The sequence below is a fragment of the Macaca thibetana genome, chromosome 7 (genome assembly GCF_024542745.1).
Source record: "Macaca thibetana thibetana isolate TM-01 chromosome 7, ASM2454274v1, whole genome shotgun sequence".
NCBI lineage: Eukaryota > Metazoa > Chordata > Mammalia > Primates > Cercopithecidae > Macaca > Macaca thibetana.
Genome location: NC_065584.1, coordinates 131,560,472 through 131,578,009, shown reverse-complemented (window position 1 = coordinate 131,578,009; position 17,538 = coordinate 131,560,472). Strand labels below are relative to the sequence as shown.

At 38.7% G+C, this 17,538-nt stretch overlaps 1 protein-coding gene across 2 annotated transcripts in view; it reads right to left on the bottom strand.

The window, feature by feature from the left end:
- SEMA6D (semaphorin 6D) overlaps positions 1–16,682 on the bottom strand; it is a 583,866-nt gene extending 567,184 nt beyond the window's left edge. For both annotated transcript variants that reach the window (XM_050797148.1, XM_050797161.1), the window contains exon 1: positions 16,335–16,682. The gene's annotated coding sequence lies outside the window, so the exon portion shown is untranslated. The remainder of the gene's footprint in view (positions 1–16,334) is intronic.
- Between the last annotated feature and the right edge of the window lie 856 nt (positions 16,683–17,538).

Below are 17,538 nucleotides of genomic sequence, written 5' to 3'. Positions count from 1 at the left end.
GCATTCTACGTTAACTTTTGGAAATATCTTTCTTTTTCTACCTATAAATGTGTAAATGTATTCATATGATGTTTGCAGGGCAATTTTTTGAAAACTGCCCTGCAGTTTTAACTCAACCTCAAAATGTCAGCCTTAGTGAAATGGTGAAATTGTATGTGTACTTTTATCCTAGTACCAGATTGAAACTTTTAATGACTTTACTACATAAATTTAAAGCTGGTTGGAATAGTGCATAATTAATATGTCTTTATTTTAGTAATTCACTAGAATAAAATAGTAATAATTAACATTGACTAAAATGCTAAGAATGATAATTAAAAGTGGCACTTTGAATTTATTCCAGGCTTATTTTATGCTTTCAAGTACACATTTTGTTTCCAATAGATATGTGAATTCTATAAAATATAACTTTCCAACCCCAGAGAAGGGTTGTCAACTCTCCCTCAAACAAGTACCACTTAAATTTGTTTATCTGCTTACTTGTACCTTGTTTCCTAGTCCTTTATAGTCTTATAACACTTTTCACAAATGTAGTTGGTCTTCTTCCCAACAAGCTAATACAATCAGTGCATCAGATACTCACAGAGTGAGGAAGCAGGGGGAGCTAAATCAAAACTGGAGTCTTGTGATTTCCACAGCCCTTTCGCCCTTTCCCTTATTTCAGGGCAACTTAAGTACACAGATAATCTTCTGTGTTCCTTCGCTGAGTAATCTTGCTTTTGGTTCAAGCAGAATGTAGTGATGTGGAGTATATAGACAAAGACATATAGATATACATCATAAAAAGTGTGGTCTCTGAAGATGACCTCAGTTCTGCCACAACTGGCTGAAACCTAAGCATGCTACTTGGCCTCTCAAAGATTCTGTTTTTTAAAATCTGTCAAACAGTATTAATAATAGTAATTTTCATAATGAGAACTAAATGAAATAATGTATGTAACTAGCTAACCTAGCTCACTGCAAGGTGAACAGTATGAATTTGGTAAATGCCATGTATTTGTATTATTAGACATCTCGGTTCACACACACACACACACAGACACACACACACACACACACACAAAATACTCTAGAATAAAGCCTTCACTTTGGTGATGAGAAGGCATGAGAGAGGAGAGACATATTTTAGTTTAGTAAGTTGTTCTTGCAAAGGAAGGTTTGCGGAGTGTTTTATCAAGGAAAAGTTGAATACAGGTCAAGATGGAAAAAATAAATTTCTAGCTCTTCTGTAGTTAGGGTTTCACACTGGGACTACGTCATTTTTTTGAAGGAATTGCAGAAATATCACACACATACACAAGGACCCATGTACATATCCACTTAGATATTTAAATATTCGTTCTAAAACGTATTCCAAGTAAAACAGGAATGTTTTTATTTTCTGCTGTTTTGGGGGAGACACACGTTCTTCCTAGAGTACAGAGTTCTAAGTGGCTTGCTCATACCTTTGCCTTAGTCAACCACAAAACCTACTCCACCCACCAAGACGACGTAGCAAAACACTTTGCTGGAAATGTATTGTGAATTCACAGGAATTGCAGAGTTCTCCAGGTGGTGTAACTCACGGCTGGTAATGAGAGCAGCTGAAACCATCTGTTTTCATCACTTTCTTCTCTACCTTAATACAAACCTCTTCATTAGCCAATAGGTCTATGTAACTACCCTCACAGATTTGCTTCCTCACATGTTTTGTGGAAAAACTAGAAATAATGACACAAAAACAAATAAACAAACAAACAAGTGGACTTACATACAGAAACTTTTAATGATCTTAAAGCCCAATTACTGACTGTTGATGCTGAGGCACAAAGGCAAAACCAATAGGGGAAAAGTGTAAAGTAGTTGTCAATGTTTTTCACTTCCACATCTTCCTTTTTTCCTGTTTAGTCCTCAGACTGATGCTTTTAAGGGAAGTTCCTTCCCAGGAAAGGACTCCAAACTGTACCCACTGAAATCTCTTCCTTTAGGTGTTTCAGAGAAGCACAAAAACATATTGACATATAAGTGTCCTCCCTCCTGTCACTGTATAATTTTGTGATCCTTTGCTACGAACAGTTGGTCAAAAATATTGGTGTCAAGGAAGTAGAATGAAAATTTTGGGTTTTGGGTTTAGAAAAAGTTAAATTTGAATCCTGGCTCTCTTGCTTACTAATTAACTCTTATCCTCCCTAAAGAAAAGAAAAAAAAAAATCTCATCCAATTGCAAGTGTGAATCCAGGTCCCTGCTTGGTCCACCCTCGATGTTAAAGATTCACTTGGGAGTTACGCAACACAGGAGGCAGCCAAGCTGTTACTGTTTTCACCTAATCCACTTCCTTAGAGCTCTGTCTTTAGGAAACAACATGATCTTAGACACAATGGGATCCATATTTTATTTTTTTAATTGACAGATAAAATTGTATATATTTATATTGTACAATATCACATCCTGAAAAATATATACTTTGAATGGTATAATCAAGCCAACCAACAGATGCATTACCTCACTGAGTTGTCATATTTGTAGTGAGAACACTTAAAATTCGCCCTCATTCTCAAAATCTGCCCTCAGCAATTTTCAAGAATACAGTATATTAACTATAGTCACTGTTTGTACAATAGATTTCTTGAACCTATTCCTCCTGTTTAACTGAAATTTTATATCCTTTGACCAAGATCTTCCCACCCTCTGCACTAACCCCTGGTAGCCACCATCCTACTCTGTACATCTATGAGATCATTTTTTTTACATTCCACATACGAGTGAGATCATTATATACACAATGGAATACCATTCAGCCACAAAAAAATAAGGAAAATCTGTAATTTGCAAAAACACTGATGAAGTTGAAGGGCATTATGTTACATGTGTCAGGTAATACCAACTCTGTCCTTTTCTAGGACAGTAAGCCTTTTGACTCTCCACGGAAATGATTTAAATATATGCAAAAATTATTATTAGTTTACAAATATGACATACAAAACAATTTGTAATGTGTTTTGAAAAATTAGCAAAAAGAAATATAAACAATAATAGAGTACTCCATAGTGTTTATATATTAAGCAGTGTAATAATTAATGACGGCATGGAAATATAGATCTCTATATCAAGAGATCATTTCAAGACATTTCTGACAAATTATCCAAAACAGCCAAAGAAACTGGTAGGCTGAGAAAAGCCTTTCAGTGAGTCATGAATCATCAAACAAGACTTAATGCTAGGATTTTTTTTTTCCCACTAATTTTGTTGTTGTAGTTAAATTACAGGCTATTGTGGATTAGAAACTAATCCAAAACTATTGTGGATTTATTTCAATTAACTCCCCATCTCCACTCCTTTCTTTCAATCTTTAGCCTAGGTCTTCATTACAAAAAAAAGACACTTGCAAGTTCAATCTTTGAGATAAATTTAACAAAGCAAGGCAAGATAGAATAGCAGTCTCTGCACATCTGTAATCTAATTTAAAAATGGAATTTTAGGGGCCATCCTAATTGTTCTTCTGATTTTCTACTCTCTTCCAATGACTGAAAGACTGTACACTCACTGCCTGTGAAAACTTAAAAGTGTTAGCACACAGAGAACCAGTTAAGTTTGGCTCTCTAAACATCGGAAGATAACCTCCTATACAGAGTACAGCTTCAAATCATCACAGCCTAGCAAAAGAGACTCTTCTCTGACGGAGAGTAAAATCTCACAGGTTAGGGAAGAACAACTGTTCTTAAAAGTACCAAAGTGATATTAAAGAATCCACAGAAGAAGCTACAAAACCACCACCACAGGTACTTAAATCGAAACTACAGAAGAGGAGAGGGTTAGATTCCCCATTTGGCCACCTAGATGAGCAAAGGTTTTCTGAATGTATATGTGATTTTTTTTTTCTTAACCGTGCTAAGATCTCCTAGTATATCCTGTTCAAGAAACCATCCAGAATCTGGCATTTTTCCCAGTTACTCAAAATTCTAATGAAAAGAAGCAGTCACACAAACCCAACCCGACAAGCTTAAGATCTTTTGTTGGTTGTCTTCTATAATTGATATTACGTGTATATTGAAAATAAATGGATGCTGTAGCCTCATGCCAGTAGCTCATTCTAACATGTTTCACATTCTCTTGAACCGTGTGCAACTTTAGAAATTTCCAATCATCTTACTTTTAAATACCTCAGCTTACAATATGAAAGGGCTTAGCGCTGATTTAAATTAAGACATTTTACATAGCTCTGCCTGCAAGCTTTCAAAATACTCAGTCAATTAACATAAGCTACCTTCCAGGGGATTTGCTTTGTCAGGTGGAAAGGAATATTATTTCAGAACCAAAGAAGGAAAAAAGAATATGGAACATAAAGGAAACCAAATTTGTGAAAAAACATTAAAACTGCTCAATTTCCCCATATTTTAGGGGGACTGTCTTTTTTCCTCTTTAAAGAGTTCTGCCAAAGATCTATTTTGGCACACAAATGTCCTCCAGGAGGTCTCCCAAGGTATATAACGTCCAAAATGTTGCAGCCCCTTCTATCAGACAGTGGCTCAGAAAGCCTTTCTCCAGCCTCCAAAATATTGCAGGCTCAATTACCCTCCGGGTGCAGTGAACGGGCAGAGCCATTAATCATTCCCAGGGCACTAAACGCCCTAAGAACAGTTCTGAGTCTGGCAGCATTAGGGATGTCCAAGAACTGAGCTTGTCTCCAACAGCTGGGCCATGCTGCCACCTGGAGGACAGCAGAACACACAGCTCCTCAAATGCCAGTTACTTCCCTCCAGTCCCAGTGGACCTACAATGTGTGAGCTATGCTGGATGAATATCACCTCCTTCTTGGGTGGTTAACCCTGTTCTCACATCTCCAAAAAAAATTCTGAAACTTTCCTCTTCATTGATAAGTTGCTGTGGAGCACCTGAGGCCAATGGCTGTGGGTGAAGGCAGGTGGCCTGGGGGTCCTTGTTTTCTCTGCTGTCCTTCATCCACACCCTCACCCATGTTGAATCCCCCTCTGTCGGTGAGCCTTTCCTCTTACTCACTCATCCAGTTAATGGGGGGTCTCACATTTCTTTCAACAGGACATCGTGTCCACCCTCAAAGTGCTCAGACTCTGGATGAAGAGGGAGACAAGGAAATAGAAGGCTGTGCTCATTCTGGATGAGTGTTCACACACAGTGAGCACCAGATGCACTGGAACCCTGAGAAGAGATACCTAAATTGCTCAGGGTCAGGGGTTAAAGGACATTAGGAAAGTCTCACGTGAGACTGATCCTTTAGAGGCATCGTGAAAAGAACAAGAGTATGGTTTTGACCTCTGGTGAGTCTATGGTGAAATACACAATTATAACCACAAAGCATGCAAACTTTCTGATTTTCATTTTCTTCCCCTGGAAAATTTTTGTATTAATACCTATTTTATAATGTTATCAGGGGAGATAGAAAATTATCTATGTCAAAGAGCTGTGATAGTATATTAGCTCAACACCAGATAATCATTTTTATTCTACTTATCCCAGCTTTGGCAGAGAAAGTTAGACTTATCTGGGCAGAGATACAGGGCAGGGAATGGATGATGCAGTCCAAGTAAGACAAGTGAGAAAGCAATGCGCTCCGGGGTCTTCACGCAGCACATTGACCCTGGAAACACTTCTGTTTCACCCTTCTCTTCATGTTTCTCTGTGTCCATCTTTCCTCTTTTTATTCTGCTCTTTGTTTTTTTCTCCACTGTCCCCACTCAACACTCAAAGGAAAGTAAAAATGCCGTTTGTTTCTAGAATATCAAACAAGTTTTTAAGTTTCAGCTAATTCATGATAAGAATATTTGTATGGAGGAGAAATAGGCATCTGGAAATAATTCTTTTATTCATCACATTTCCTTTAGGTAACTTGGTGGAGAACTTGGTAGGCAGGTAATGCTATTCTGTAAGTGCTGACTCTGGTTGGTCCCTATAGAACACACTAGCAAGTTTGAGTGAGCTGTAGTGACACCTCCTGGTCAAAGAGAACATCATTCAACACAAAACTTTCCATGCCTTTATACTTTCATGATAAAAAGCAGTACATGAAAACATCTTCCATATGAAGTATCTTCCTATCTGGAACAGAAAGTTTGTCTGTAAAGATAGACACACTCACATATACACATACTCCAGTTGACTGACTGCTATTTTAAAAACTGGCTGAGTCAAAGAAAGAAAACAGTTTTGTTTTTATATCATGACATCAGGTAACTAGTGTCATTTTCTAGAAAAACCTTTCATTCACATATTTTGGTACAGTGTGTGCAAGGCCCTACTGAACATTCTCTAAAGCTAAGAAGTTAAGAAGTTCCTTTATGTAGTATTTTTGGCCTGGTTCTTTGTGAAACACTGATCTGACACTTCCTCTTGAATGCCTGGACTATCAACACCTTGATACTTCCACCTCAATGCAGCCCACTCCCTAGCCCCTACACTGCAGTTTCCATAGGTCGCCTCTGGCCTGAACTACCTTCAAGTCTAGAGTCCCCCAGTCCACTTACCTCCCCCTCTCCCTCTCAAACTCTCTAACTCTTTCAAAACGCACCCGTGTTTTGACAAACGTTTTTACGACATTAGGTACTAGAATGATAAGGAATGTTAATAATTTAACCTTCCGTATCTCCTTAGTGACATATATATGACATATATATTTGACCTTGTAAATATTAAGTTAGCTTCTCTCAGAAATACAACTCCATGATCTTAATAGTAAGAATCTCAGCCAGCCAACCAAACCCATCATCCATCAACCCACCCATCCAACCATCCATCCATCCATCCACCTACCCACCCACCCAATATTTATTTGTCTACTATATGCTGTACCCTCTGCTAAGTATTAAGGGAAACAAATGTAATCATATCTAGTCAAGAAATAGAAGGGAAAAGAGTTAACCCAGCAAAAGAAAAGCTCAAATTGGGATAAGGTCTATTAAGGAGACAATAAGGAATAAAGAGTGAATAAAAAGAGTAAGAGGTATTCTATAGATTAACAGAAGTCAGGGACAGGTTCTTCAAGGAGACGGCAGACATAGAAATATGAAGGGCAGGAAGAAGCTATGAAGAGTCAATAAAAGTGTCCCAGATAAAGGGAACAGCATGCACAAAAGCCCCATGACAGAACAAGAGCTTTTGTTTTGTTTTTCCATAGAAATATCAAGGAAGCAGAGTGCTGAGAATTGAAGTTGATGTATGTGACTATAAGGATTCCATTCAAAGTGTAATGAGAAGCCTTTGGATGGTTTTAAGCAGAGAAGAGTATAATCTAATTTCAGCCTTGACAAACAGCTAAAACATAAGATTCAGTATTCCTTATTCTTGAGATTAGAAATATTTCAGATTTTAGATCTTTTTGTGGTGATTCTGGAATATTTGCAGTAGACTTACAAGTTCAGCATCCCTAATCTGAAAATCTGAAATTCAAAATGCTCCAATGAGCATTTCCTGTGAGTGTCGTGTGTGTGCTCAAAAAGTTGCAGATTTTGCAGCATTTTGTATTTTGTATTTTTATATTAAGGATACTCATTTGATCCTCGTAACAACCTTACAAGATATGTATTAATGTCATCAATTTTATTGATGGGAAAATGGAAGAGAAGTAACCTGCCCCAAGTCTCACAGCTATTAAGGGGTAGCTCTAGGACTTGTACTCAGGCAGCCCATCCATGGGGTCTATGCTTCAAACACCATGCAATATGGCCTCTCAGATCTTTGTTTCTGCAAGGGCAAGCGTGAGAGGAAAACTGTTGGGAGATAAAGCAATGATCCAGGCCCAAAATCATGGTTTCTTAGACCACAAGGATAGCAGTGGAGATGGCAAGAATTAAGTGAATTTGTCATGTCTTTTAGTAGTTAATTCTATGAAACTTGGTGGATTGGATGAGATAAGTAAGAGAAATGCCTGCTGGAAACAGGACAATGGTTTTCTCTATTGTGATTTTTCTATTGTGTTTATTCAGTAGACATTTTCTGCGTGGCCAGAATCTTCCCATCAAGTTGTCTCTTCCAAGATGAGTATATTTTCAATAGATTTGCTACACAGAACAATTTTCATTTCAATATCTGATAGGGCAGCCTTTTAACACGTTCCCTTTTCTGGTCATTTCTATGTACAATCATAATTGTAAGATATACTATGTACAGTATTGTTTTATTTTTCTTTTTACACTATATCATTCATTTTTACCTTATCATGAATAATTCTTTGAAAAAAATGCTTTTTAATGATGATAAACATGCCTTTTTTTCTGTCTTTAGGCAGATGTATTGTCTCTAATTTTACATTATTCTAAGAAACTTCCTTTATATAAATTTTTCACTGAAACCCAGATTATTTCTTAAGGTTAAACAAATAAAAATAGAAGTTCTAGTTCTAAGGGAATAGTCTTTTTCATTGACAAATTGCATTTACCCATTTCTACATTGCATTATACTAAGATACAACTGTTGAAATTCCACCAGGGCCCTGTGAGAAAACTTGCAAGAAGGCAGATTATGTGGGAGCAGGTGCTGGTAGATGGATAGACGTGGCAGTGACTGTCAACGGAAGTTCCTTTCTGATGTTCTCCATTTTATCAGTGAATAGGAAGCATGGCCTTCATCTGAGAGTGAGGGTGTAGACAGAGGTACTGAGTGTTTACGGAGAGAGGAGAAAGTATCATATAGACTCAGGAAGCACAGTAAGATCACCTGATAACCTTAAGAACATACTTAAGATTAATGAGTATGAAATGACACCATGGTTGTGTATTTCCCTTAGATACGTTCAGCTTCATGGATGTAGGCGAAGTATAACAATGTTGGATTCAGGATTACACTTTTAAATCTTCATCTCTGGTCCAGAGTGCTATGATGACCTTAGTCTGATGTATAATACTTCCTGCTGGACTTTCTTGATTCTCCATCTGTGCCTCACTTTTCTGTCTTCTCTCCAGCAACTCTATAACAGAGACTACTATCTACTGCTTCTTCACCTGCAAAATTTATACCTGACTTTTAGCTTCAATTCTCCCATTAAGCTTTTCTATACCATCTCCTAAATTGAGACATACCCCCTTCATTATAGCTCCCCCAACATCCTGTAATATATATGATTTCATCTATACATTTATTTGATACCTTTAATTTTTCATTGTATTCTAAATATCTTCAGAGCAGGGACCTTTTTATTTCTTTTTAATACTCATCTCTTATTTCAATACCTGGGACATGGTAAGTCCTCATTAAATGTGTATTAATGAAATTAAGTGGGGTTTCCTAATCAAAAGATAAATTTCCTTATAAACCTTTATCAGCAAGAAATCAAGTTGCCTTGATCATACCCACACCAAGGCCTCATTACTAGTGAAGCCACCTTTCCATAAAAGGTAACAGACCTAAGAACAAATTATTCAAAAGTGGTAAAAAAAAATAACACAAGTATTCGCTTCCATGTGTTGTGTGTATCCAATGTTTAGTTTTTCTCCTCAGCTTTAGGATGATAGTAATACTTGTAATAAATACCATATTTGTATATATTTTTTAGATTGTCTAAATATTTTCATGATTTCAATATAAACTATAAAACACATCATAAACACAAGCTCTTACAAAAAGAATATCAAGTATATACATACATATATGTGTATGTGTGTGTATATATACACACACATACCTATATATGTTTTGAGACAGGGTATCACTCTGTTGCCCAGGCTAGAGTGCAGTGGCACAATCATGGCTCTCTGCAGCCTCAAGCTCCCAGGCTCAAGATTTCCTCCCACACCAGCCTCTCAAGTTGCGGGGAGTACAGGTGTGCACGACCGCACCCAGCTATTATTATTATTATTGTTATTTATAGAGACAGGGTCTCCGTATGTTGCCAGAGCTGGTTTGGAACTCCTGGGCTCAAAGAGTCCTCCCATCTCAGCCTCCCAAAGTTCTGCAATTACAGGCGTAAGTCACCTCACCCGACCAAGGATGTCAAATTTAAACCCAGCTATGGAGATTCCTTCAAAAAGACAGTTTCTTTTTAACAAATCTTTAAGAAAAGATAGATATTTGACCAATTTGGTAGGCTAACTCGTACATCCCAGGATAGATATAGTATGAAGAAAATATCTGAAAGGTTAATACATTATAAAGGTATTTAATAAGTTAGATCTTTGTAAGCAGGAATTTACAGCTAATGTATCTTTGACTGCCTCATGAGGTCATGCATAAAACACATAATAAATGAAAATGTACAGAATAAATGGACTTACTTCTTCATTTTTTGTTTGGTCATTCTACCTTTAGGGAGACACAAACATGGAATAAAAAAAGGCCAAACCCGGAGCTACTAACCTAGTAAGGGAATTACAGGTACATTATAATTCTCTCACTGGATTCTTCATATACAAATTGTAATGGAAAGTAAAGATAAAAGAAGCCTCAATTGCCATTAGAGAATAAAATAGGATTTCCACTTAGATCCTTAAAAGCAGCTATCTTATAAATTAATTCACTTGGTAAATTTGCAAGTTTCCTCCTCACTTTTCCTGTGTGAACATTTATCTTACGTGCTTTGGATGGAAATGGATGTTACCAAATCTTGGAGTTCAAACTCACAGCCTCAAGTTATTCATACCAGAACAAGCTAGTGAGGGATATTAACTGGTCTCCAAATCTCTTAGGGGTCATTTGAAGACAAATTCTCTGCCCAAATGTTATCAATTAGATATTTAGCACCTTAGCTAGCTTATTTCTGAGAGCCTTTGGAGATCAAAAGGGGCGTGAAAAAGTGAAGAGAATCAAAGCTCAAACACCAATGTGAATTGAGCTGTACAATGCGAATTTACTCCAGCACTTTGTTGCAATGTAATCTATAAATAATCCTCTGAGGTTCACTTGCCAATTAGAAATCATCACATGGCATACACCATAGATGTCAGTAGTTAATTTGCATGTCAGTGATACATTAATTTGATGAAAATTTTAAAGCTTTATGCACTATTTATATCATAATTGGAAGCACATTTAGTGTACTAATACACTGATTTTTATTGTATCCAATGTGCTTTTTAAAAGGCCAACTTTAAATGATCATTATTTATCATTGTCTGTTTGATAGTTCCTTTCAGTTCAAGACAACACATCTGCATTTTAGAATTTAAGCTATTTTAACATTAACTGTAATCAAGATATCTGAAAAAAAAAGTCATGTCTACGTGGGCGACAGAGAAAATGAAAATCAGGTTTATATCTAGAGGTAGCTGGTTAAATTTAGAAGTTTAATTCAGAGTTTTTGGCCTTAGCCTAAACATGTCACTTTGGGTCAATAATTTAGTGATAATTTAGTTTTGTGTATTTTGCTAGGTTTTATTTTTTCTCTCAAGTTTTTGCTTTATTTTACTTTATTTTGTTTTTATCTCCCTGAGTTTTTCTACAGTCAAAAAGAACAGTTTTGTGGGTGGTCCCTTCTAAGAGCTGAAAATGGTTGTTGATTCAAGTACAGAGAGAAACAACCTGTGGGCACTTAAACGTAACTACTGTATTTAAGTGCGGTACTTAGAACAAATACTGTATTTACATAGACAGAAATTTCAAAAGTTGCCAGCCTGATGGGATTAGCTTGCCATGGGAATTGTCACACCTGTCAATCAGGTCTGCCAGGGTAGCAAGGGGAAAGCCAATGATAGACAGAGAAATCAAGAAAGAGAAGGGAGGAAAACAGAAAGGGAAAGGGAAAGAGAAGTGTATGGGAGTTTCCACTACCAAGGAATCACAACAACTTTTTCCACATTTATTTTCCACCCTGATATCCTCAGACTACTTAAGTTTTAGTGTGCCCAGAAAATTAACAGATTTGGTTACTTGGCTTTTCTGATTGGTGCTATAATAGTGTTTTTCTAGAAACTGACATGTCATTAAAGTCAGGGTTGGGCTTTCATTTTGGTGCAACAGATGTGTGCACATGTTGACTTACTTTGAGCTAATTCCTTAGGAGTTTATGGCTTCTCCACCCAGCCAGAATACAAGTATCTTTAGATCAGAAATCATGCCTCCTTTGTCTCATGTCACCTCAGCATTTGCAATAGTAGACCTTAATAACTACTTGCAGACTTGATTGTACTTCTAAACGCTTATTCCTATCAACTTTGATGATCTGCCTCCTTCCACAATTGAAAAACAAAAACAAAATAAGACATTATGACAGAGAAATTGTATACATAAGTAGAATAAAGTAAGGTCATTTGGAAAGATAACACATATATTCATTCCAAGGAGTCTCATATGACTAATAAATTAAACCTCCCGTGGGCTCTGAGTTTTCTGGTGCCTAAAGCAAAGAGAAAATGTGATCAGTTAAGAAATCTACATTACCCCTGAGATTAAAAATACTAATTTATCGTCAAAAAAGCTAAGTATCAAGAGTATACACAATCATTAATTTGCATTGTCTTATATCTCATTTCACAAATGTTTCATTTTTATTACCCATTTATGTTAGTCTTCGAGTTACAGGAAATTTAAATGAATATTGGTTATTAAAATAAAAATCTAATTCAAAACATTTTATTCACAATAGCTTGTGAAAGACTAAATTTAGTATTTAAATGGGCTTATTTGAATCACTTAATGTGTTTCTGGTTGCATTTAGTTATGAAAATTGAATCAAACATCATCTTTCTTAGTAAACATGTAATAAAAGCTAAACTCATAGAAGAAACTAAGCTTTTAAAATAAAATGTTCCCAAAATAAACATTGACAATTTCCATTTTTACATAAATAGATCAGCACCCCCCAAAAACACAACACAAGAAAACAGTGGGTAGTTTTTAATACTTATAAAGAAAGTGAGTGGAATTTAAGCCACCATTCAAATGTAACAAAGCAAAGGCACCATGAAACTCTCTTATTTTGCCTTATGCTATATGAAGTTAGTGCCTGATTTACCCAAATGTATATTATGCATTACACAGCTCAGACTTTTAACGGTCAACGACAAATTCCTCACTGAATTTTATTAAGTGGAGTGTGCTCTTCTTTTCCTGTCTTAAGTCCTGACTCCAGGTCTAATAAAAGTTGTTCTCCTTCTCTCTTCACCCCTCCCCCCACTAATTCCCACATTTCGACAGTAAGTTCTCTAAGCAGACAATGCTGAAGATATTTGCACATAAATTTATGACATAGGAGAAATTAACAAAAGAGTCAGACCCAACATAGTATTAATTTAAGAGGCAATTAATTTTGAAGAAGAAAAGGGTATCAACATAAACTCAGCAAGGGCATGAATGATAGTGTATAGTACAAATAAATCTCTATTTGGGGGTCCTGAGAAATTTCAGCAAGTGGTTGTTGAGTAATGAATGTTTGTAATTCATTAGCTACTATGTTAAAATGCAAAGCACACCATGACATCAATGATGTTCTTTTTAATCTCAACAAACAGGCTATTACAATTAAAGCACTTGCAAAAAGACAGTACATTTAAATATAAGTTTTGATGAGATTTCAATGTTTTCATAACAATAATTTAATAACACTTCATAATTCTATAGAAAGACATAAAAATGTTGAGATTGGTTCAAAAATACACGTGTTTGTAAACACCAACCTTTTATGAACATTAAGCAGCTAGCACTTCTATTTTGAAAATTCTTTTTTTCTCAGATCCCTTAATAACATTTTAGTGTATCTTTAAGAAGATAATCGTTATTTACTTAAAAATATATATTTTCCAAACACAGAAAATAATAACATTTACAAGTGCTTCATTTTCTATGCCCCCTTTCCATCTTCCTTCAGTTCCTAGACAACAAAACAATGGTTCATTCTTCATGTGGAAGAGTAAACTCAATAAACTCGAATGGCCAAGGGGCCTACAGCAGTGAAATTATGGCTTCACAAGGACTTTTTTTTTTTTTCTTTATGAACAAGTTTAGAAGGACCTTTTTCAACATATTTTAAAGTCGTGCATATTTCAATGATATAATTATCTTGGCAACACTAAATACTGCTGACTGATAAATGAGACCAAAATAATTAAGTTCTGTTCTTTGCACAATCAAGATTTAGTGCAGTAATCAATCTGGGTAAGAATTTGGAGTCTGGAGACTTCAGAAGATGAACAAGCTACTAGCTAAAATTGGTCATGTGGGAAGACGGTTAAATGAGTATACAGTTTATATATAGCTGTGAATACTTTTCATGTCTTAATCTTCATTAGAACCTGGTTGATTCATTGCTCATGTGGTCCTGTACTAAGTTGCACATGGTATACAAGGAGACAAAAGAACAATTGGAAAGAAAATCCAATGCATTCAGTGGGCACTACTGGCATTGAAAATGTAAAATAATAGAGGCTGAAAATATAATAGTTTTGAAGCAAAAAAAAAAAAAAGGTACAAATGCTGCTATGAAAGCATTAAGGTTATAAACATTATGATAAGAGAGAGAGAGAGAACACAGGAAATACACTTTTCCACATATATATTTGTTGAACCGTGAGTATGGTCTGGATGCCTACCCAGTTCCCATTTTTATTTTCTTCTACCTAACTCTCTCTTCTCTCCTTAGAATAAATCATACAGCTTTCCATACCCTAAACAACACTCCCACTGCATGGTTTTTCCCTGTGGAATCAGGCTGCCGTCATAGAGAGGTGTTCATGTTAAGTACTTCTCCTGAGGGCTGTAACTCCAGGCTTCATCAGACTGATACACTTAGCAGTTCCATCAGGGATGTCAAAGTGAAATATAAGCAGGGCAGTTGGGTGCGTTAGTAACTACTGGGATTTACAACCAGCTACAAATACTATATATATATATATGCGCACATATATATACATACACACATACATATATACACATGTATACAAATATTGTGTATTTGTAGACATTATTGTAAACTGCTCAGAAAAAGAAAGCATTTTTTCCCAGCAAAATGCATCCTCTTTTGTAGTGGGCTAAGGAATAGGCACCATGAACAGGTGATACCATTGTAATTTAAAGAATGGAAGAAAGTCAAATCAGAGTATCCACCATCCAACGAAAGGAAAACTGTATGCAGAGGTATTTGGGATCTCCCACTGAGGATAACCGGCTCCCTCTGATTCTGGGTACACATGTCTGCCTCCGTGAATGTTAGCATGCGGCCAGGGTGGGGGAGCAATGGACGTCTACACCAGTGCCTGGCCATTTGTGGAGTGGAAATTGCACTTTGCTTTCAAAAATGGATTCTCCTCCCAGAACCATGCAATCCGACTAGCTGAAGGCACAAATGGAATAAATGCACATTCTAAAAAAAGGAGGGAGGGGGCGAAAAAATAAACCCCACCCAGCAATCTTTAAGGGAAACAGGTGCTAGCAAGAGAAAGCGGCCAGCTGTCAATAACACTTAAAACTCCATCTTCGTTACTCTGAAAACAATTTAAATGGGGGAAATACCGTGCCCTGTTTCTGAGGGTTTAATTTACTAGGCTGTCTCTGTGAATTAGAGTCAGATCTAAGTTTCGCACTCAGGAGCGGTTTTCTCTATCGACTACGATTGCTCTTCCAAGCTCGAAGTCGGTTTCTAAAACGGGCAAGCCTTTTCCCTTCCGGCAGCCTTGACCCCCACTCCTCCAAGTCGTCACTTTTATTTACAGCCCGGTGAGCGATATCTGTGTCGCACAGCCTGGCCCCAAGAACAGTCACCGCGAACAATGAGCCAGACAAGGGACCCACCCAGCGAACGCCTGCTCGCCGGCCGCGCGCAAGCCCGCCAGCGCGGGACGCTCCAGGCTTCGGGCTCTCGGTGCCCCCACCCCTTCCCCTCTAAAGCCCAAGGAAAGCAAGAAGGTAGGTCGTTCCCTACACCCAGGCACTCGTGCTCACCCAGCCAGCCCTGCCTCCCAGCACCCACCAATTAGATGCCGTATCTAAAAAGAAAATCAAAAAAGCGGGGCGGCGTGGCGGTTCAGCCGGCTGCCCACCCGGATCCAACTCGCCCAGCTTGCGGGTTTGGCGCTCACTTGCGCCCGAGTCCGCGGCATTTTGAAATCCCGGAGGATTTGGGGTGGGGGCAAGAGGTGGGGCCAGGAGCCATAAAGTGGCTTCCGCTCCCTCCCCCCGGCCTGGCACAGCTCTGGGATCGGGCAAGACACAAAAGACGGGTCGTATCAGTGCCAACAACTCTGCCGCCGCTTCGGGCCATGCTGCGCACACGAACCGGGCGGCGGGCCTCGGGGTCGGGTCCCTGCGCCGGCCGCGGCGCGCCCGGGGGCTGAAGCATCCTGGACGCCGCCGGAGCTCCCCGGTGCGCTTTTCGCGCAGAACCCCAGTCAGCAGCTCCTCGCTTCGCAGATAAAGAGGTAGAGGCGACGGAGGAGAAATGGAGAGAAAAGGCAAGACTTACTTGGGGGCCGAAGGCTCAGCCGGACTCCCGCTTCGGACTCGGCAGGTGTCTGGCACCGCGGGCCCAGGCGGAAGGCGCTGGCGCAGCTCAGAGCAGGGACTCCACTTATCGAGGACTGGAAACTCCCCTTGCCGCCCGGCCCCCGCGCTGCGCTCCTTGCTGTCACCGCTCCGAGCGACGCAGGCACGCTCCCCGCTGCCTCCTAGTCCTGGTGGGTCTCTCTGCTCTCCTCTCCGGGTTCGCCCGCTCCCTCACAGACCACACCCTGTCACCTCAGCAGCCCTCCACTCCTTCCTCTTTGACACTTCCACCGGTTACTCCGCCGTCTGCGTCCTCCCACCCCCACTCAGCCCACGTGCTCCTGCCGCTCCCTCGGCTCTAACTTCCCCTGCCGGGAGCCCCCACCTCCGCTCTGAAAACCCTTTGGTCTCTGAGCAGGGGAAAGGTCCTGGGGTCTTCGCTCACATCTCCCCAGGCCCTTCGGTGCGCAGGACCTTGCTTTGATTTTGTCATTGCGATGGTTTAGATATATTGTGTACTACATATTAAGATGTTTTTTTTTTTTTTTTTAATGAGCTACATATCACTTTTAATATTGCAGAAATGTATTCCCAGGTGTTAATCATCTAACCGCTTTTCATTGGCCTTAGGAGTTAGGCTGTCAGCCCAGCTTTCTCCATATGCAAAAAGGCCCACAAAGTTCCAGAACACCCTCTTTAGCCCAGTCCAAGCCAAACGTGCCATTTTCTGATGAGCCCCCTTCTTCACTGTTGTTGTTATGGACGTATTTTTATATTTACTTTTCCCTGTTTCTGCAGACAATGAGAAGTTCCTTTCTAAGGACTTCCCTCAGCATTCCGTTCATAGTTTCATGATAATACCTATCACTCATGTGGCGTTTTCCTCTTTGGATTACTTCCTCTGCTACTGGTCCTTAAGTTTCTCTAGGCAGAACTTTTGGTCTGTAAGTTTCTCCAGGCAGAAATATTTCATACTCATATTCATAACTTTTTCAAGAGCTCCTAGTGTGGTCCTCGGCAAACAATACGTATTCAAACAATGTTCAAGGAGTGAATGTCCCTTAAATATGAGGCCAGCTTTGGTGGTTTTATGTGGTATTTAAAGGAAGGAAGACTTCAATTTGTATGCTTGGCCTGTATCCCACATAATTGGTCCTGTGGAAAACAAAGCATTTTGAAATTAG